Genomic DNA, 22,657 nt, shown 5'->3' with positions numbered 1-22,657 from the left:
TTCAGCTTCACCATCAGCCCTTCCAATGAACACCCAGGACTGATCTCCTCTAGAATGGACTGGTTGGATCTCCTTGCAGTCCAAGGGACTCTCAAGAGTCTTCTCCAACACCACAGTTCAAAAGCATCAATTCTTTGGCGCTCAGCTTTCTTCACAGTACAACTCTCACATCCATACATGACCAGTGGAAAAACCATAGCCTTGACCAGACGGACTTTGTTGGCAAAGTAATGTGTCTGCTTTTTAATATGCTGTCTAGGTTGGTCATCACTTTCCTTCCAAGGAGTAAGCGTCTTTTAATTTCATGGCTGCAATCACCATCTGCAGTGATTTTGGAGCCCCCCAAAAATAAAGTCTGACACTGTTTCCACTGTTTCCCCATCTATTTCCCATGAAGTGATGGGACCATATGCCATGATCTTAGTTTTCTGAATGTTGAGCTTTAAGCCAACTTTTTCACTCTCCTCTTTCACTTTCATCAAGAGGGTTTTTAGTTCTGCTTCACTTTCTGCCATAAGTGTAGTGTCATCTGCATATCTGAGGTTATTGATATTTCTCCCGGAAATCTTGATTCCAGTTTGTGCTTCTTTCAGCCCAGCATTTCTCATGATGTACTCTGCATATAAGTTAAATAAGCAGGGTGACAATATACAGCCTTGACGTACTCCTTTTCCTATTTGGAACCACTCTGTTGCTCCATGTCCAGTTCTAACTGTTGCTTCCTGACCTGCATATAGGTTTCTCAGAAAAAGGTAAGTATTAACAATAGTAGAGGGAAGAGTGGCCCCCACATTCCTCACATATCAGTGTCAGGTAGAATATCTAGAAACCTGAAACTGATATATCCTTCAACTTCCCAGGCATCCCAAAAGCACCGCGATCATCCTTGATCTAACTCTCTCCTCTCATGGATGCACCTTTCTCCTTCTTTTACACCCATCTGAACCCACACATCCTTTGAGGTTCACATTAATAATCTAGTTTCCACAGTGAATAAAAGAGTTTTTAATGGATGCACCTGTAAGAATATGTTTTGGACTCTAGTTTGAACAATATTAACTTAAGAAACTAAAGTTATAGTCTATGAAAATGTCTTTTCATTATAAACTAACCCTGCCAATGTGAAAGGTTATAATTTAAACTGATCAAAATACTTTCTTTAAGTTATCATCAAAGTGAAAATGCAGTTTAAACATTCCCATTGAACTCAGGCACTGCTAAGACTGTCCTCCAACTTCTTAGGCACCTCAGAGACCAGTTACTACATCTCTGTAATATGTGATAGGTAAACAGAATCACGTTTGGTTAGCAATAAATATCATAATGTGCTTGTTCCTGTGACCAACATACAAGTTTAAGGAAGAGGGTTATGTACAGTATTTCTATCACATCTCCGGCCCCTCCTGACTCCCACTGTCCCACAGGTGAGACAGTCAGTGAACACAAGTTTTCAATTATCCATCACAGCCTTCCCCACTCCCTCCCAGCCTCAGATGGAGGATCTTCATCTTGCTGCTCAGCCTCACAGATTTCCTGGGCAAATGCAGGCCTAATAAGGAACTGCCTGTCACCCACAGAGTCGGGCCAAGAAACAGTCTGGCTGCTTAAATCCTAGTGATGGGCTGAGTGCTCACACCCTCAAAGCTGCAGCTTACCCCTGACAAGCTCTGCCTTGGGGTCCTTATCCTCCAACCCAAAGCCCTGCCCTTATGAAAAAAACCATGATTATCTTTTGAACTGGACCTCAAAATTTTTTTTTTAAGATTCTCCTTTAGAACTGCTTCCCAGCTGGGGTCTGACCCTGCCCTCTGGGTCTTGACAGGTCACAAATGTCCCTCCCAACAATTGTCTACCACCACCAATTCTGACCTTGAAATCAACACCTGTCTGGCTCAAGTTCTATCTATCTCACCATGTCCCCCTTGGAGGACTGAAATCATGACCTCTATCCAGTCTGGGTTCCTTCTATTTCTGACTAACTGTATCACATGTTGAAATTCCAGCAAACCATGGCCAATTCCCTCACGTCATTTTTTTTTTAATTGAGGAAACAAGGAATTAGGTGGAACCTGAGAACATAACCATGCTATTTATTAAAAGGGAAAAAAATACTCTAATTTCCCAACAATAGGGAGAAAATTAAAAGCCATAGTATGTCATGAGTGTATATTAAACCACTTAAAATCATATTTTGAGGTATGTTTATAACATAAAAAGTACATTAATATAATGTTCAGTAAATTTTTAAAATCCATACATACAATGAGTGCAGTCTTATATACACACCCACCTATACACATGAATCACACACAGATGTTTAAGCCAGAATCTAAGGAGTCATCACCGGTCTCCCCTATCATTATATCCTCTATCCTCTACCATCTGTCACTTCTTCATTCCCTCCGTTTTACCCATTTTATTTTATCTCATTTTATCCATCAACAAATCCTATCAACACTGCCCTTAAAACACTGTCTGAACCTGGTCATCTCCTGCCGTTCCCACTGCTGCCCCGATTACAGCCCAGGGTCTCCTCTCTCCTCTTCCAGACGCTGTGCGCTCATTTTACTGCAATAACAGTAGGGTGAAATGAATCACACTAGTGATTTTTAGTTCATCTTTCTCAAACTGGTTTGTATTGTCCACATTTTATACCATGTGTTTGGGTTGCCTTGACAATGAGTGAAAAAATTAGTGTAAAATACTAACATAGAATCTGAAGCAATACTTCACTTTTAAGTTGAGTAGATGTTCATTTTTCCTACGCTCTTGTCCAATTTTCGAACCAGACACTAATTCTTCCAAAAAAAAAAAAAGGTTAAAGAACTTGATCAGACTAACTTAATATGTCAGTTGAAGCCTTTGATGTTTTCTTCCAAATCTTCTAAAAGATTCAGGGGAAAATCATAATTATACAAATCTGGTGGCTCAAACAGTAAAGAATCTATCTGCAATGCAGGAGACCCGGGTTTGATTCCCGGGTCGGGAAGATCCCCTTAGGAGGGATTGGCTACCCATTCCACTCTTCTTGCCTGGAGAAGTCCATGGACAGAGGAACCTGGCAGGCTACAGTCCATGGGGCCACAAAAAGTCAGACACAACTGAGTGACTAACACTTTCACTTTGCTGTGACCATTTCATACTTTATACATCTCAAAGTGCAAAATCAAATGTAACTAATATGTATCCCTAATCACTTCTCTAATATGAATAAATGAACAGAGGATTACCAAAAAGGTCTCCAGATGTTTGCTGAATATAGCTTAGATAATAATATTAGCATGCTCATTTTTTTAATGTAGTTATTAGATTATTTCATTACTTGAAGTGATTCTGCTCATGGTATAGAAAAAATTAAAATCCTAACAGGTAGTGTTAGGTTCTTCATTCATTAACTATGTATTAAGTGCCTACCACATCTCAGACACTGGCTTAACAGGCACTGGTATTGCTCACTATTATTCCTGTTCTTTCCTTTCAGAAACACAGCAGTGTTGTTCTTCCTCATCCTTATGACATTAGGTGTGGCTATATCCCTTGCTTTGACCAATGAAATATGAGAGAAAGTGATGTGTCAGTTCCAAGCTGAAACATCAAGAGCTGGCATGATTTACCATTTCCATACCCTTCTTACATCCAAGTCTGTAAAGGCTTCCTTAGCCTAGCTCCCTCAGTGAGGATAATCAGGAACAGGGCCTTTGCCAATCCAAGATTGTCTTAAGCCACTGAGATTTGAGAGTTGTTTGTTACTATGAAGGTGCTAATCTTCATTAAGTGCCTACTATAAACCAGGCTTTGAGCTAGGCCCTGGAAAGTATGTGGTCAAAGATAGTATTTCCTGCTAATACATAGTTTACAATCCAAAGTGGAAAATATATGTATGAATAAATGCTATACAATGTGACGCATGCCTTAACGGAGGACTGATTGACAGGTTGGTAAAGGCCTGATTGACAGATGGAGGGGGTTAACCCAGTGAGGGGGTAGTTTGGGTAAGTTATGACAGGAAGAGATGACGATGGAGTTAAATCCCACTGAAAGAAAGAGAATCCGATGGGTATTATCCAATGATAGCATAAAGTTACCTCCACGCCTAAAACTTTGAGGTTTTAAAAATATAAACAATATCTCAAGCCCATCTGAGGTCAGACTACGGGCACATCCAGCAAACATTCTGTCTCTGGCAGAATTAACAACAAAAATTGTGTAGGAAAAAAAGCAAGTTATTTTCTATGTTTATTAACTATGTATTTCTCTCTCATAGTCACCTAAATCTTTTCCCATCTACACCACCATGTAAGATACGTTCTGTGGGGTCCAAGTCTATGCCTATCTTAAGTGTGGTTTAAATCTGACAGCAATCCTCCAACCATTTAGCTTCTTTTAGACAAGGATACAAAGGGAAATCCACTAAGTCAGATGTTAGAATAACAAGAGAAGGACTAAAGCCAGTTAGTGGGCAAGGCTCTGGTTGTAAGGTAATGCATACAAAATAGGAAACAGAATTAAGTACAAGACAGGAATCCAGAAAGCAAGCCAGAGCAGATGCCGCGCAATGGAAGTAAGAAACCAAGCCCTGAGCCCAGAGCTCTGCATTTTCAATATTTACTCCAACGGTACAGAATTGAAGGTTTAACACCTCATGTCAAAATGGATACATAAAACTTTAATTTTTGACTGAGCAGTATATGACATTAATGTCATCTTAGATGATAAAATATGTTAATATATTTCAACCTGTTTGCAGTTGCAAATGCTGCTCAATCACCCAAATGAAACATTACCAAACTCTGTTTCCTCTTCCTTTGAGCCAACAAAACTAGAGAGTATCAAACTACTATAGAGTATTCTTACTACCCTACAAGGTGGCAACACCTGGCCCTCCCTCCTCCTTACATGGACTTTTTTTAATCAAAAAATGTGATTACTGGGAATTCCCTGGTGGTCCAGTGGCTAGGACTTCATGCTTCCACTGCAGGGGGCACGGATTTGATTCCTGGTCAGGGAACTAAGATCCTGCATGCTGCACAACACAGCCAATTCAGCCAAAAAGGAAAAAAAAAAAAAAAAAAGAAACATAATTATTGATGCAGTTTATCTGGCCAAACAAAATCCCAAAATATTCTACAGTAGTGCTGCCTGAAAGATTAGGTTTACAGTCTGTAGGGAAGAGACAAGTAGGCCATTTGCAAATAATATATCACATCCGAGAAACAGTCATGCAACATTTCTCCACCATACATATTGCAGAAGAAAGTTACAGATGATTTGGATCAAAGAACATTCCAGAGGATATTTTAAGATATTCATGCTTCATACTCTAGTTTTTCATTTCAGCCTTATTGGGTTTGTTAAGGATGTGTAAGAAGTTGTGGATTTAAATATTTGTCGTCAAGTATAAACATGTAATTCACTCAAGTTACTGAAGCTGAGTGTACCGGCCACAGCTGAATACATATGTATGGATCCTTGTGTCAGTGTGAGATCTTCAAGACTTAATTCCACAAATCGATTCAACTCAAAAGGCGGAGAACCACACAGGTGCCTCTCTGACCCTAGGGGTGACGTGACAATGGTGGCTCGCGACACCCCTCTCCTTCCTACTTCCAGGGCATCCTTTTCATCGCGGGTGAGACCATAAGAGTGGAAGCCTAGAGACGGGAAGAGCATAGGGAAGCACACACCAGGAAGCAGTAGCGTATCTTCAGTGAGAGGCAAGCAGAGGCAGGAGGGCAGAGGACATACACGGGGGGTCTAACTCCCCAGGAGAGAGGGAGACAGCGACGTGATGCACCTGCAGACGATGCATCAGAGACTGCAGCTGAGGTCAGGGGGAGAAAGCGGAGGAAGAACCGGAACAGTGGGCGGTGGAAGGGGGTTATCAAAGTGACAGGCAAGTGAAGCGCGGCGGGAAGGAAGTCTGTGTTAACACGTGCGGAAGAGGAGGCGAGGAAGATGCCAAGGGTTCCAGACTGGACTCCTGATCTCACTGCTGTTTCGTTTTGCTTTCCTGTACATTTTATGTAAACAAAAAAGAAGTCTCGGGGAAATTATAAAATCACTGCATTATGTTACTGTGGAAGCAAAACAGCCCCTAGGGCCCGAAGGGCTCCGTACACTTTATGCACCTGAACAGAGAGCGGGGCAGGGAAAGGAGGACGCCAGCCGGGGCCCACCCGAGAGAAAAGACAGCAGGCGGCGTGCAAACGGGAAAGAGGGTACTGTGCGTGGAAACGTCTGGGCTTACTTTCAACCCATAAATTTAATCCCTCCAGAGCTCTTGTTATTTTTATCACCTGAAATGTATATCATCTTATTGTCAGTTAGAGAATGCCAGCAGTCATTTAGAGATCTTTGGAAGGTAGCATAGCAAGTCACAGTACAGTTTTCCCTTGAGAAGTAAATTATTGGAAAAACTAATCTCAAGGATGATGTTTGCAAGTTTCTTGGTAGATTCTTTTTTCTTTGGCACAAGGCTGGTGTGCGTTTCAAAATATAATTTTCCAGCTCTATTTGTATCAAATAACATCACAGTGAGGTTAATCCTAACCAAACGGCAAGTCACCAGTGGTGAGCTTCAGAGCACTGTGATGACCAGAGCTGTAGGGACCCGGGTTTCAAGACAATGAAAACACACCCAGGGAGCAAAGTTTTAAAAAACAAACAAATTAAAATGAAGCATCTGTTGTGCTGTGTGTACTGTTTTAGAGGACAGAGATTTAAAGTCTGGCCTGTATATATAAATTCAGTTTTCCAGGTAATTTACACCAAGAGTTTGGAGAACCCTTAAAACATCCAACATGTTACTTGTCCTTTTATATTGCCATGCACAAATACTTCTCAGGATCATCCAACAGAGCAGGAATTAATCAAAAGGCGACTGCTAGAGCAAGTCACAGAAAAGCGGAAACCTTTTCATATTGCTGGGGAAAGGATGTAGATTGGCGTGGCATGTTGGCATGCTCACTCAGTCGTGCCCGACTCTTTGCGACCCCATGGACTGTACCCTGCCAGGCTCCTCTGTTCATGGAATTCTCCAGGCCAGAATACTGGAGTGGGTGGCCATTCCCTTCTCCAGGGGATCTTCCTGACCCAGGGAGAGAACATGCCTCTTCTGCATTGGCAGGTGGATTCTTTTTTTTTTTTTTTTCAGACGGATTCTTTATCACTGAGCCACTGGGTACATAAGCGGATTCAGAACAAGAATCTTAAAACTCAGGAGGGCTGAGGTTAGAATTTCCACTTTATGAAAAAGTTTGAGTTTCTATCGTGTCCTACAGGGGCCTTAGAGCTGAGGAAGTGGCTCTGGGAGCACATTTTGTCACAGTGGTTGATGGTGTTTAAGCTCTCCCAGTGCTCTGGTGGTCCACAGGCCAGCCTCTTTCAGCACTGATGTTTACGGTATGGCAGTGTTTTAAAGCACGCACTGATGACATGTAATTGAATTCAGACACCGGCTTAGAGCAGTCTGTCAGAAGCAGTGCCATTGTCTGTGTGTGGGGTGGGGGGGTAGAAATGGGGGGGCAGATTCTGTGGTGACGATAGGGCCTGAGGGAGGAAGCTTTAGAGGACTGAATAGGAAAAATGAAGAAATCTATTTCAGCCCCAAACTCCAAGCTTAAGAATGGAGAACAATGGACACAAAACCTTCCTTTTTTTCCACTAATCTCAACATGAAAACGTGATGGGGGAAGAGTAATTAGAAGCTTCAGGAACACACACTTCCTTGTCTAGCAATATTCTCATTTCAGAAACCTCCAAGCAGCCTGGTTCCCCCACCCTCTGTTATCCAAACACCATCCTCAGTTAAACCCCCAGTCCTCTCAACTCTGCTTTTACAAACATACCCTCCTTTTTCACAAGTATTTCCTCTCATCACTAAATCCTCCACCTCCAGCATCTCTGCACACAAACCACACCTCTTCACACAACCCACACCCATTGGCAAACACCTCCCCCTCCAGCATATAGTCCCAGATGCTCTCTTCTTCAAAGAACCCCTCCCTTCCAGCATCCCAAACCTTGAGCCTCCCCACTGTCTCAACACCCACCTGCGCAGAACTTCATCTCCCACTCACACCACCCAGCTTCCTAAACTCTGTTCCTGTAAACTCTCCCACCACACCCAGGATTTTACATCTCAGTGCAGGGAAGAAAAAATTTAAAAAAATAAAACCAAACCAAAAGCCTGTGAGTAGACGTAGTGCCCTTACTGGTTCTTTGCAAACAAACAGAGCAGCAAATAGACTGTCATTCCCCGTTCCTTACACCATGCTCTTTATCATTTAAAGATCTGCCTCTCTGAACCAATAATTACTATCTACTAGATACATGTAGATAGGCTGATTATCTCCAAGGAGGGGATTTTTATCTCTCAAAAAATCCAGAAAAGCGGTATCACAGGAATAAGTGTATTTTAATGACAGCCTAAGGAGGGTGTTTGGTCCCTGCAGACCGAGCCTGTTACAACAGTAAATCTCATGCATGCAGACACATACACACTCACAGACACAGAGATAGACACGCACGGCCCACATGCCTACAGCAATCTAGAAGGCACAAAGGCTGTGTGACGGCCAGAGGCGGCTCTTCGGAACCCAGGCAAGCTGAGGCATCCGCAGAATGTGCCGGGTGTCGGCGATGCACAGCAGGCTGGGGAGAAAGGAAGGGCCACCGGAATGCCAATAGGATCTCAGGACACTGATCTCACAGTTTCTTTCTGGATTTCCCTGTTTTCCCTTTTGAATTTTAATATTATGTTTTGAAAAACATCTAAAAGAAGAGGTAAGGGAGACCATTAAGGAAAGAACAAAAGTATCAGATGATGCCACAGGGAGGAAGGAAGCGCAGAAAGGAGTGGAGAGTGATGAGGGGATAGGGGGAGGTAATGAGAGATGGAAGCAGCGATGACGAAAAGTAAAACAAACAAAAAAGTTTCAGCTTCTTCCTATCACAATAAAGCAGTCTAACCCCATGACGGCTTTCCAGGTGGCTCAGTGGTAAAGAATCCGCCTGCCAATGCAGGAAATGAAAGAGACATGAGTTCAATCCCTGAGTCGGGAAGATCCCCTGCAGTGTAAAATGGCACCCCACTCCAGTACTCTTGCCTGGGAAATCCCACGGAGAGGGGCCTGGCAGGCTGCAGTCCATGGGCTGCAAAGAGTCGGACACATCTGAGTGACCGAGGACAAGCTGGGGCTCGAACCCCATGCAACTGTTCCTGTCATTCCTGGCCCACTGAAGCCTGAGCGCTGTGAAAACAGGACCTCTAGATGGCATCCAATGGTTCCTAATGGTAACCACAATCAATAGCAATAACCGTATTCAAATGAAGATCTGTATCCCCTGTTCTCAGAAGTGACTTTTTACAAAGTCTAGATTGTTTTATATTAGGAATCATCAAGAATCTTTGAGGACTCAGTAAAGAAAGTAAAACATCAATTATAGAGATTTTAAATAATTTTGTGCTAGTCCCTTGAATAAAACTTGTCTGTATGAACTTGAAAATATTCCTTCACTATCCAAGAAATTTGGTGCCATATTTCCTACAATAACTCTTCAGCCAGTGAGGCAGGCAGGGGAGGAAGGACAGAAAACAAGAACAACCTCAAAAATCAACTGGGTCATACAAATTCCCTTCCCACCTGCAAAATTCCTGACTTTTACCTAAATATGCCAGATGTGACTTTTACCAGCTGGACTCACATTTGCCTTCATATCATTATTAAAGCAGTTTTCGGCTTCCCTGGTGGCTCAGATGGTAAAAAACCTGCCTGCAATGCAGGAGACCCAGGTTCGAACCCTGGGTTGGGAAGATCCCGTGGAGGAGGGCAGAGCAACCCACTCTAGTATTCTTGCCTGGAGAAGCCCATGGACAGAGGAGCCTGGCGGGCTACAGTCCACCGGGTCACAAAGAGTCAGGCATGACTGAGTGACTAACACTTTCACTTTCAAAGCAGTTTTAGCAATGTCTGAAAAAGACACAGTATTAATGTAATGAGTATATATATGAATATATATATCTTAAAAATTAAGTTTAACACAGTGCTATGGTAGGAAAGTTCTCAAATTAAAAGCATGCTGTCTCCAATTATAGAAAATAGAACAGAGGAATATGAAACACACCATAGAGATGTTATCACTTAAATCTAAAACTTGGGAAGTCTACAGAAAAATAACCAATGTCTTCAAGCAGCAAATGGCAAGAAAAGAAAAATAAGAGAAGGAACTGTTCTAGATTAAGAGACCCAGGAGACATGTTATTAAGTTGCCAAGTTGTACCTAATTCTTTTGCAACCCCATGGACTGCAGCCTGCCAGGCTCCTCTGTTCAATGGGATTTCCCAAGGAAGAATATTGGAGTGGGCTGCCATTTCCTTCTCCAAAGGGACTCTTCCCAACCCAGGGATCAAACCTGCATCCCCTGAATGGCAGGTGGGTTTTTTACCGCTGAGCCACCAGGGAAGCCCAGGAGACAAACCAATTAACAATTAAATGCAACGCGCAGGCTGTGTTTGGGTCCTGTTCTGAAAATTCCAACTATTAAACAAAAATTTATGTGACAGTCAGAGAATCTGAACACTGGAAAAAAGATATTTTAATTACTGGCTTTTTTTGTTTTTTTAGGTGTAATAATAATGTTGGGCTTTTTAAAAATCCTAAACTCTTAGATTTACATTTTTATGAATAAAATACTACAGTATTTCGAATTCACTTGATAACAATCTATGTTTTGGGGAAATAAGGTCTACAGATGAAACAAGATTATTGTATGTACATAACTGTTGAAACTGAATGATGGGTACTTGGGATTTCACTGTATTATTCTTCTAATTTTTAATGTACATTTACAATTTTCCATAACAAAATATTTAAAAAGTAAAAAATGCGTGCATTCTAAAAAGCAAATATGAATAAAAATATCTGAATATATACTGACTTAAAAATTACAGTGGCTGACTTTACAAAGAGAGATGTGTCTACACCAGTGGCTCCTGGTTGATTTTTTAAAAAGCACGAAATACTAATCCTCTATCATGTTGAATTAAGCTCCTAAAAGCTGATTTTTAAAAAGTAACTTGAAGAAATTGAAAAGGAAATGCACTGTCCAGATTACTATATTTAGGATATTTGCAAGATAATGAATGGTAGGTAGTGGTATCTAAATTTCATTACTATGTGTATTCAAATAAAATCTATCTCTTCAGAAAGTTAAAATATAAACACAAAAACTGCCATACCTGTGATATCTTGAAGACTTTTAGCTTCAAAAACATTAAAACAGACACACATACACTTTATAAATTTTTAAATTATGTGATGGCTTCTCTGAAAGTGGGAGAGTTCTTTGGGTAGGAAATTAAAAACTCATATTTTCAGGGTTCTTTATAGAATCCTAAGATAGCGTCAGTTGAAGAAAAAGGTTTATAAAATTTTCCCAAATAAAGTAAATATTTCCAGATGTTTTTTACTCCTGATCAGCATAATTCATCCCTGGGTTTAGGCAATTCTGATTGTAGCCTCTGAAGAATCCTCCCACAGTGAAGGCAAAGCCAAGAAGCAGAGTCACAGAATAACTAAGTTGGAGGTCTTGAATGTCTGGGCTTCCCAGGTGGCAAAGTGGTAAAGAATCCGTCAGCAATGCAGGAGTTGCAGAAGATGGGTGTGTGATCCCTGGGTCGGGAAGATGCCCTGGAGGAGGGCATGAGAACCCACTCCAATATTCTTGCCTGGAGAATCCCACGGACAGAGGAATCTGGCGGGTTACTGTCCATGGGGCTGTAGAGTTGGACACAACTGAGAACGTACTTCCTTGAATGTCAGTGTCCAGACATTCTGCACGTCTTACTTGCTGAGGAAAAGGGGCACTCGAGGAAAAAGCATTATTTAAAGCCAATTTTATCCAGGAAAAATATTGACCTTGGGATCACATGGAGATAAAGATGTTCTCTCTTGACCCTGTCTGGGTTGGAATTGGAAGCTGAGAGTCTGTGGGATCAAACTCTGATCTCTACACCATCCTGTCCCCAGTCCACACTACCAATCAAAATAAATTCTTTTAAAAGTCAGCATCTGTTTTTTCAAAGCAACATTCACCAAACCCAAAAGCCCTAGATTCCTCATTCCCTTACCCAATATTTATGACCTGGAAATAGTCAGGAAATCCTACCGACAAAGAAGCCAGGTGGACTACAGTCTGTGGGGCTGCAAGAGTCAGACACAACTTAGTGACCAAACCACCACCAAGTAGGCTCAGGGGAGACGGAAGAAACACAAGCTGACCACATCACCCACGGTCATAATGTTTTCCCCTCTACCTAAAAAACCTGAGTGGTTAGGTTTTAAAAATACTATCAAGTAAGCAAAACAATAATGAAATCATCTTTTCATTACTGAACTGTGGAGTATGCAAAGTGGTTGGTACGGACACTGAATTTCCCCTTCCTACTTCCTACTTTTTAACCATTTATTTCCATGGAAGGAAAAGGGAAAAAGCACTTGACTAGCAAACGTCAATCAACAACTGACTACACTAAATTTAATCAAAGCTGTTTTTTACATCTGCCCAAAAGACCTAATCAAGGAAATGGTTACATTAGGATGTCTTTTTATTGTAGTGGCCAATCTAGAGCAAAGAATACTGGATGGGCTGCCAGAAACACCAGTCAGGAGACTCATCCCTAGTCCCGGTTCTGCCAAAATAACCGACAGAAGAAAGAGCCAGAGCAGGTCACTTGGCTTGTCTTCACCTTGTTTTAGCAGAGGTTTCCCCATATTTAAAATGGTGAGGGTGAACGAGATGTTTTTCTGTTCCAACTTTCTAGGCTCCCACAGGCACAGGTTAAATAACACAGGAGTGCCATTTATACAATGCAGGAAATGGAAATGACCACAGAACACAAACACGCTTCAGTGATAAGGTGGCAGCTACCTAATTGGGGAAAGACTGTACTGGCGCTGTTGCCCATGACCTTCCAAGGGCGTGGTAAATTATTTCAGCATAACATAGTGCGAAAAAAAAGCCTGGTCAGAGCTATGTTAGTGTAATATGATATGGGTATTTGATTCAGCATGATGTATAAGAAATACTTTGTCTACATTCCCATGGTTTGCAATTTCCTTACTAAATCTTAAGCTGTTTTTTTGAAAACCTACTTCTGCAATGACGTAAGCAGTGTGGCAGCCAGACCTCACGTCCCAAGCCCTCTCTGAACATCACTTGGCTACAAAGCACAACTCAGGCTATATCTGAACTGGGCAAAAGAATGCAGAAGTTGGCTTTCGTTTGCTTTTACTTGCCTTTGTTTAAGCAATTTAGTGACCAAGAAACAAATCTAGGAGAAATCTTTTAACTTTTAGTTCTTCTCCCATTCCATATGATAATTCCACAAGCATATCGCCATCTGGATTGATCATATGCTGCTTGCAAACACAACACTCTAGGATGATCAACACTGATTTCAATTGAATTCTAGATTTGGCAGCAAACCTTAGAAAAAGCTGACCCCACTTGAAGTAACAAGATTAAATATTGGAATGAACTAACTTTTCCTTCCTCTTAATTTGCAAAGTAAGGAAAAACAGATATTCTAATAAATCAACCCACTGACTAAGCAAAACAATTATCTTTTGTTAAAAAAAAAAACCTCTTAGCAAGTCTCCCCATAACTTAGCCTGGTGCTCCGTGTCTTATTTACCTGTTTCTTTGTATGGAAGCTTCTCCAGTCCCTAGCCTTTCCACTGAATCTCAGCAAAATGATTTTTATACTTGGGTTTCTCCTGTGGACCATTAGTTGCTATAGATAACAACCTTGCCTTTAAAGCAGATACAGCACAGAGCTTCTCATCAACATCTAAGAAACATCCCTACATATCATGAAAACAACTGTGCAAATTAACTTGTAGAAGAATTCGAATTTCTGGGTGGCAGAGACAAGTTCTGCCTTACTTATTTCAAAGTTCTGCCTTACTTATTATAAATATTTATTTTGAAGGGGTGTGAAAACCTGAGCTACACTTTATGATTTTACTCACTTTCAAAAGACAAGAAGTCATATTAATCAAATGTCAATAAATATTTCCAGTTGAAATTATAAACAAACAAAAACAAACACTCATCTTCTGTCCCATCACCTGAAAAATAAGTAACAAGAATGACTAGATGAAAAGTGATAATGAAAAGGGTGCTATGCCCCTTTACTGCAACACCTGCACAGAGCAGACCTCTTAAGAAAGTCATCACTTCTGAATCGTTTCTAAATATACTGCCATGTACTTGGCCTTGAGGGACACCCATTGGCTACTTGTTCAAACGATAAGACCTTACCACAGTGAGGTTCAGAGCTCTTCCAGGAAAGGCAACTAAAGAATTCTCCTATATTGCCAGAACCTCCCAGATATGAGGAGTGTAACTACCCTGGCATGACCACTCAGCACACAGAACTAAAACCCGTAATTACAGGCCTAATGGGTAATCATAGCCATGTAAATGCGAGAGCTGCCATATGTGCCCAGCTTTTATGATCACCAAAAGCTCACTGAGATAACTCCTGTCTGTAAGCAGAACCATTTGCAAAGACCATGCCTTTGAAACTCTCCCAGGAAGTGAGCAAAAACTCTATGTTGCTATCAATTTTTTCCCCATAAAGTAAACAGAAGGAATAGCAGAGACAAGGAGTGTAAGAAAGGAACAATGAAAGAGGAGGTCTGGTGTGTAGGTTCTAGCAAACCAAGTGAGTGAATTCAAATAAGAGGATTTCTGAGATTCCTTTTACCCTCATTATTATTTTGCCCTATTCCCAGAGAAGTCCATGCTTGAACTGTCTTCAGATTCCTAACCTAAGTTCTACACAAACATCACACTTATCTTAGATATCCACTCATCAGCTCATGAGATTCCCCCACAACTGCATGCTCGTTTCCTAAAACATCAGGCATCATTTTTAACACTGTATTCAGGAAGCCTCTCTCATTATCCCTTCTGTCCAAAACAAGCCTATCCATTCAGGCCCTCTACTCTTAACCCAGAAGGCAGAGAGAGAGAAAAAAATCTCAAATGTTCTGCTTTGTACCTGGATTCAAAAGCAACATCTGCTATGAGCTGTGGAACCATCTGTTGCCCACTTGGCCGTGGGGAGGACGTTGCGGGCCACAGACATGGAGTGTCACAGGGTGCACAACAGAATCATGCCCATCTTGGGGCTGACACCCCCAAGCATATGCTCCACAGTCCCCAAGGCTAACACTACCCTTCCCCCATCAAACAGCGTATTTCCTCATAGAGAATGGTACTTCTAAATTCTCACAAAGGGTTGTCAGTTTTTTAAAAACTTTCATTTGTCTGAATATCAGTTTCTAAACTCTCTAATCCTGGGTTGCACCTAAAACTAACATCTGTCACTAACACATTTGAGACTTTATCAGTCACTATTTTGGGGCATCTCAGTTTTTGTGTCTATAAAACAAAAAAGTTGAGTCCAGTGACCGCTGAGTCTCCCTGACACTGTAACACTACAAATTCTGCAATTTTAAGTCAGCTCAAACTCACTGAACACAAGTTCCTTCACATCTATGGTATATTAAGTAAGACTCCTAATGCCAAAGTCAAAAGAATCTACTGCAGACAAAAAGGTCTCTCTAACACAATTTCTTAAAGACCCAAATTAGATTAAGATCCCTAACCTTGTTAACATATGCCCTCAAGGTACTAGCCTAATGAAGAGTTTGGGGCTCAATAATTTATTGTTTTGTGTGTCCTGGGCGTTACAGTATATTACCCAGCATCTGAGGCCTCTACCCACTAGAGGTCAGTCAAAGTTGGCCATTGGGGCTGCCCCTGCCCCGAGCTGAGACAACCAAAAATGTCCCCAGTCATCGGTCAATAACCCCTGGGGAGCAAACACCACTCTGGCTCCACCGCCTCCATTTAGAACCGCTGCTGCTGCATAAACCGGGCTTTATAGTAAAGCACATCATTTGAAAGTTGTTTGTGTTTCAAATAGATGACATTTACATAGTTAATACATGCATCAAGGCCTAACAGAAAGTCAGATTTATAAAGCACATGTATTCCGCTTGGAAGATGTACAAAACCACTGTCTTTCCAAGTTATTCATAGAACCAACCACCTTCCTGCTAAGGGCTGAGAATTAGCATGCAAAGTTATAACCACAACTGCTCTTTAAAAGTGTTTAAAAGCATTCATGTTTTTCACAGTAACTCTTCTAGTGCACTCCAGAATCAACCCTTGCATACAGCACAGACCTCAAAATAGGGTTTGGAGGAAACAGCAAAATCGAGTGGTGGGTTTAATCACTTCAGCTTTTTCTTCCCTTTCTTGTGCAAAAGCCAGTAAATAAAATATTTCTGAAGAGGTTGTTAAAGAGTCCCAGCTTTGGTACAGGGTTCTTTAAGAAAGGAGGTAAGGTAGCCAGCTCTCAGATGAATTTCCCAAGTGTCTTCTCCCCCACTTCAAATGGGGATCCAAGAGATCACCCCTTAAATCCAGTCCTCAGCCCAAAAGGACAGCAGCTGGCAGCAGCATGAAACAGATGAAGGCCGCAAACTGACTGAAATGATGACAACCAGCCAAACATCTCATTTTTCCATTTGTGAAAGAGGCTGGGATTTGCAAACTCTGGGTCTCAGGAGGTGAAGGCTACACTGCTCAACCAAGCAAAACCTCTACTCCCCCTCACTTTTAAAGGAAATCCCAGTTATAAACTTTCAGGGACTTTACAGAGTTTCTCAAGGACATATGTTTAAATTTCCACACTATATATGTAAGACAGAAACAATTTTTAAAAAATCTTTTAATAACCTAAGTCAAGGAAATGAAAAGGGAATCATGAATAGATACAACTGTTACTTTTCAGAGAACCTTAGCTCTTTATTCAAACAAATATTTACACAATTGAGGGCAATGGTACCAGGGATATAGCCATTCTGTTAAAACAGTGGGCAACTCTAAAGATTTATTCATCCCAAATCAGACTACTCTGTTGCTATCCTACCAGGAATGAAGAATTCAAGTGCTCCCGGGGCAAAAGTTTAACTAACCCTCTGAAATTGTGAACTTCATTTAGACCTCTTCCAGCTGAATTCAGATGTTAGAATCTTGGAGACAAATCTCAAGGACTTGTTAAGCCAAACTACGAAGCTTAAAGTTACAAGTCCAATACTTGAAAATTAATATCTGTAATTAAAACATTCATATAATGCAGGGAAATGTGACTGACATATATTCACCCTAAAAGCAAGCCATATTTTTATGCCTCTTCTCTTAGTTTCACTCCCAGCTGCGTCTGGCTGTGACTAGCCATGCATTCTAGAATTCTTGAGAGCAACTTGAGAGCAGGAGAAGGAAGACTTCTAGGGAAGACTGCAGGGCCGAGCGAGAGGACTTCCAGCCGCAGGCAAGTGGACCAGCATAAAAGCCAGCGGGCGCAGTTCCTGCTTTTACAGGAGAAAGGTAGATGGGTAGCAGGTTCGACTTCCGAAGCGCTTTCAAACAGGAAACCCCAACTTTGGAAGGGACAGCCTGTCAGCCTTTTAATTTCCTGGCGGTGGCGGGGGTTAGCCAGGTCCTCGGCGCTTTAGTTAAGAGATGATTGTTGAAGCTAAGTTATTCAGTACACCAGCAAACATTTCAGCTGCGCCTCGGCGGTGCCGGGCGCGGGTGAAACAGAGGTTCAAAGCATTCCCTACTTCCAGGCGCTATCTCTAGGGGTGCGGAGGCCGCCATACCATACATTTGGGGGAAAACCACGGCCAAACAGGCATAAGAGCCTCTGGACGGTTTAAACTCGCGAGCCTCAGCTTTGAAACAAAGTGAACCAGAAGGACAGCTAGCTAGATATTTGGGGGAGGGGGTCTTTTCTGAATTGCCCGACCACACCATCCAGCAGTGGACCTTCTCTTTCCTCCGCCCACGGCGACAAAGCAACTCTATCGCGATCCCTCTCTGCCGGAGTATCCAGACGTCTCTGCCCAAGTTGCTTCGAGTCCCCCCAAATCCCGCCCGTTCCCTGCGATCGTTCTGTGAGCCGCTCTTCCACCTCGCCACTCCCTCCCGAGGATCCTCTCTACCGAAGTCCACCCATTCTTGGGGTCCAGAGCTGCGCAGCCCAGCCTGGGCTTTGTCCCCGCAGCTTGCAGAGAGAAGCCAGAAACTGCGTCTCCGGCGCCCACTCACCGTCTCATCTTCGCTCCGAGCCGCCGCTCTCCGCCGGCCCCGCCGCCGGCGCGTGGCCCCCGCCTCCCTCCCACCCTCCCTCCGGCGCCGACCCCGCGCCCAGCCGCCGCCGCCCCAGCCGCCCCAGCCGCAGCGGTCCGGCCACTCTGGACTGGCCCGGCGCAGTCAGCGCGCCCCTCCCGGTCCGGGCGGCCGCGGCCTCCTCTCCGCCCCCAACCCTCGGCCGCGCAAATGGGCGGCGACCAACTCGGCGGCGGGGGAGGCGGTGCCCCCGGGACCCGCCGGGAGGCTAGCAGCCGGCGAGGCCCCTCCAGCCCGCCGGCCGCCGCCCCCGCCTCACCTGGCGGGTCGGCGCGGCCGGGTGTCGGCGGCGACAGAGAGGAGGCGCGCTGCGGTCGCCCAGCCGCTGGGTGCGGTCCCCCTCGGGCAGCGGTGGTGGGCTCCGCGCCGCTGGACCCCGCGCCCCGGCCCCCTTCGAGCGCGCCGCGGCGGGCACCTAGGGTCTCGGAGCAGTGAAGTGGGCGAAGGTGCCGGGCAATTGGCAGTCGGGGCTTTTACTGCTGCGGGAGGGGTCTGGCTGGTCGCCCCATCGGAGGGCGCCAGCTTCGGGGAGCCTCGTTTACAGCCGCGGTGGAGACTGTGCGGCAGGCTTTCCTAAGGAACTGGAAGAAGGGCGGGAGGGTGCACGTCCTCCAGCTGAGATCTCCTCACCCTGCGGGGAGGTTTCTGCTGGGAAACTCCAGGTGACCGCGCCTCCTCCCGACAGTTCGCCCGCGGGCAGGTACCTGATGCGTCAGAAAAGCAGTTCTGCAAAGCTGTTGGGGCACCGTCTCAGCTGAGGATTTTAAACTAACTTGTGCTGATTTCCTTTCGGTTATTTCTCTCCAAAGTTTCTACATTTTCCACCGTGTTTTTCTCAGTTGCTGCAACCATGAAAACAATGCTGATATGAATGGAGGGTGCGTTCGCGAAAGGTGACCAATTGGGGACTGTGAACCTCTGGCAAGTTCTGGGTGATTCTCTGGCTTACAATGAGAAAGGTCATCAGTCCTGGAGAAACTCACAAAAGCAAGAAAGAGCACAATAAAGTGCAAACTCATTTCTAGTCAGTATTGCTTTGGTGGGGCAGGTTGTTTCAACTCCTAGCAAGAATGTCATCTACACCAGGGGTCCCCTAACACCCAGGATCTAATGCCTGATGATCAGAGGTGGAGCTGATGTAATAATAATAGAAATATGAAGTGCACAATAAATGTAATGCCCTTAAATCATCCGGAAACCATCCTCTCCCCTCCCCATCTGTGGAAAAATTGTCTTCCATGAAACAATTTTGTTTGAAAAAAAATTCAGACAATTTTAAAATTGGTCCCTGGTGCCAGAAAGGTTGGGGAACACTGATATACAATATAGTAACAATGATAACTGACATTGTAGGATGGTTAAGAAGCTTCTGGATAATGTATACAAAGTTCCTGACACCATGAGTGGCACTCAGGTGCTCAACAAATAACTTATTTATAAAGCACTTTTCATTTTTGCAAGTAAAGTCTGATTTCTAATTTACAGGAGAGGCTCACCTCTGAGCTCGTTGGTGTTCTATAGGTATTATTTTTCCCTGTCCTGGCTCTTTATCCCACAGAAACATAAATCAATAGGACACTTAAATGGCCCAGCAGTTTCCCCCTATTGGATTATCCCATCCTTATAAAAGCATGTTCTTGCTCCCATCTTAAAAACAAAAAAACTCTTGAATCCACTTCCTCCTCCAGCCACTTACCCTCCTTTTTTCCCCCTTCTCAGGCACAGCTAAAGAAAAGCCACCTCCAAGTTTTTTCTTCCCATTTTTTCCAATCAGGCTTTTGCTTCTGCTATGTCTGGTAGAACTCTTTCAAACACCCATTTATGATTAAAACTCTCCAGAAAGCAGGAATAGAAGGAACATACCTCAACACAATAAAAGCTATATATGATAAACCCATAGCAAACATTACCCTCAATGATGAAAAATTGAAAGCATTTCCCCTAAAATCAGGAGCAAGACAGGGGTGCCCACTCTCACCACTACTATTCAACATAGTTTTGGAAGTTTTGGCCACAGCAATCAGAATATAGTAAAGTTGCAGGATATAAAATTAACACACAGAAATCCCTTGCATTCCTATACACTAACAATGAGAAAACAGAAAGAGAAATTAAGGAAATAATACCATTCACCACTGCAACAAAAAGAATAAAATACTTAGGAGCATATCTACCTAAAGAAACAAAAGACCTATACATAGAAAACTATAAAACACTGATGAAAGAAATCAAAAAGGACACAAACAGATGGAGAAATATACCATGTTCAGGGATTGGAAGAATCAATATTGTCAAAATGGCTATACTACCCAAAGCAATCTATAGATTCAATGCAATCCCTATCAAGCTACCAAAGGTATTTTTCACAGAACTAGAACAAATAATTTCACAATTTGTATGGAAATACAAAAAACCTCGAATAGCCAAAGTAATCTTGAGAAAGAAGAATGGAACTGGAGGAATCAACCTGTCTGACTTCAGACTCTACTACAAAGCCACAGTCATCAAGACAGTATGGTACTGGCACAAAGATCAGACTCTTAAACTGGATGCTTTCTCAGGTCTCATCTCATTGGAACTATCAGCAGAAATTAACAGTTGCACACTTTTTTTCCCCTGTAAACTTTATTTGGACTTCCACAGCTTCTTCATTTTTTTTCCTCCTAACTCCACTGCTGGTTCTTTCTCAGTCTCCCTTTCTCTGGTCCCCTCCCTTTTCCCAGTGTCCAGAGTCCCCAGAATTCAGACTTTGGACCTCTTGTCTATTTACACTCACTCCCTGGGTTATCTCCTCTTGTCTCCTGGCACTATAGATCACCTGTGTGGTGAGGACTCCCAAATTTTACCCCCAACCTGAACATCCCCCCTGAACTCCAGGCTACTGCCCACTTAGATGCCTACTAGGCTTCTCCCACCTAACATTCTTGACTCTGAAATTCTTTCCTCTGTCCCCCAGCCACTCTGTCTCAACTGAAGTCTTCCTCACATCAGGCCCAAAACCTGGGTGTCATCCTTGACTTTTCTATTTCTATCATATTTTGAATCCAGTCCATCAAGGAAAAAAAATCATCTCTACTTTCAAAATAAATCCAAAATTCAATTACTTACTACCTCCATGACTAAGTAACACACACACACACATGCCCCTCACTGTTATTAGCACCCTAATCTACCATCATGTCTTGATTTTATCCTTGACCTCTTTCTACTTTTGCCCTCATGCAGGCAGCTCTCAATACAGCCAGAAGATATCAGCAAGGTACAAGAGTTAATGAAATGTGAAATGCAAACTCCAACATCTTACAATGTATAGAAGGCACTCAAAATTTAACATATTATTATTGTAATAATTGTTCTTATCATAATTTTTTAGTTATGATGATATTTTTTAAAATAGAAAAAAAAAGATATGAGCTCTTTCCTTCTACTTTTTCCATTTCCTGGATTCTTTAAAACAAAGTCCCCTATTTAATCATAGACCCAGACACACCTCCCCTTGTCTGCCATTCCCTATTGTCCACCAGGGATATTGTGTTGTAAACAGGAGCACTTCCTTCCCTTTCCCTTCTCTAGGATCTGTAGTGGTTACAGTATCTGATGGTACTTTTCAAAGGTGAAGTGTGGCACACAGAGATACAATTAATTATTTATGGATTATTTCATTTGTAGTTAGTTTTAATTATCGTAGACTGGTTGGACTCAATTAGCTCATGTCCTGAATCTGTACTTCTTTTCCTTTTTCTGCAGTAGTAGCCCAACAAATCTTTGAAGCTACCAACTTGGCCATGATTTGGCCAGTGGAGCAACTGTTTGAAGTGAAATTATCTTTAATATTATGCCTATGTAAAGAATCAAGGTTTTATTTGAGGAGTGCAGTGGAATGATCATTGAGTTTGGAATCATGAAGATCTGGGTTTAATCCCTGATTCAGCCCCTTTACCAATCAGATAATTCAAGTGTGTTATTTACCTTCACTGAGAAACAAGTTTCTTTTCTGAAAAAATGGGATGGATAACACCCAACTCATATGTTTATGAATTAATGTGGTATTAATTCCTCATACAGGAGAAAGCAAACAGAGTTCACTCAAACGTGGTTTCTTTATGTTATTATTATTCTTTTTAGATGGAAATAGTATATATTTACGGTGGACAACAGGCATATTTTATGGACATACATGTAATGAAATGATTGCTATAGTCAAGCTAATTAATACACCTTCTCACATAGCTGATTTAACTTTTGTGTGTAAATGAGAACAGTGTAAATCTGCTCTCACCAAATGCCCTATATTTAACAAGGTATCATCATGCTGTCACATTAGATCTTTATACTTATTTATCATTAAACAACTTTGTACCTTTTGATGAACATCACCCCATTT

General features: G+C 42.5%; 1 protein-coding gene across 2 annotated transcripts in view; it reads right to left on the bottom strand.

Moving 5' to 3' along the window:
- Positions 1-18,923, bottom strand: part of PHLDB2 (pleckstrin homology like domain family B member 2) — a 112,249-nt gene extending 93,326 nt beyond the window's left edge. The window contains exon 1 of one of the 2 annotated variants that reach the window (XM_061134167.1): positions 18,904-18,923. The gene's annotated coding sequence lies outside the window, so the exon portion shown is untranslated. Of the gene's footprint in view, positions 1-18,192; positions 18,263-18,903 lie in introns of those variants that run through there. The other variant, XM_061134166.1, reaches the window with a different exon arrangement.
- Positions 18,924-22,657: the final 3,734 nt, after the last annotated feature.

The sequence above is a fragment of the Dama dama genome, chromosome 31 (genome assembly GCF_033118175.1).
Source record: "Dama dama isolate Ldn47 chromosome 31, ASM3311817v1, whole genome shotgun sequence".
In the NCBI taxonomy this organism is placed as follows: Eukaryota; Metazoa; Chordata; class Mammalia; order Artiodactyla; family Cervidae; genus Dama; species Dama dama.
Note: the sequence above shows the minus strand (reverse complement) of the source record. Positions and strands in the feature narration are given on the sequence as shown.